Genomic DNA, 488 nt, shown 5'->3' on the forward strand with positions numbered 1-488 from the left:
TTATAGGAAAGTACAAATCAGTGGTGTGTCTGCTAATGTGTGCAAGGAGAGAGAGGTGGTAATTGCTGGGCTTAACCAGGTATCTGCTGTGAATAAGCAAATAGGGCTTCCTGATGAAGCTGGAAGTACATCACTATAATTCGTCAAAAAGTAATGGAATGTGAAACCAAAATTTAGCAGGTGTGTGATGCTTGTACTGAATATCCTGGATACTGACTTGTTTTTGTTTTTAATCATTCTGATCTCAGTTGAGAATAATGTAATATGACCACTCAGTCTTCTTGCTCAGATCACTGGTCCAACCATTTTTCTTTCAAACCTTGACTTCTTCCCTCTTACCACACTTACTAACAGTCCAAACAGGAAGAGAAAAACATATGGTAGCAAGACAGAGAATGTTTTCCCCATTAAGATTTACATCTGAGTCCAGGAAAATATACCTCATGGCCAAGAAGGGCCCCGCGGACAGCTCACACCTCTGTTGGTTT

Source organism: Tupaia chinensis, unplaced genomic scaffold (genome assembly GCF_000334495.1).
Source record: "Tupaia chinensis unplaced genomic scaffold, TupChi_1.0 Scaffold144247_1, whole genome shotgun sequence".
Taxonomy (NCBI): domain Eukaryota; kingdom Metazoa; phylum Chordata; class Mammalia; order Scandentia; family Tupaiidae; genus Tupaia; species Tupaia belangeri.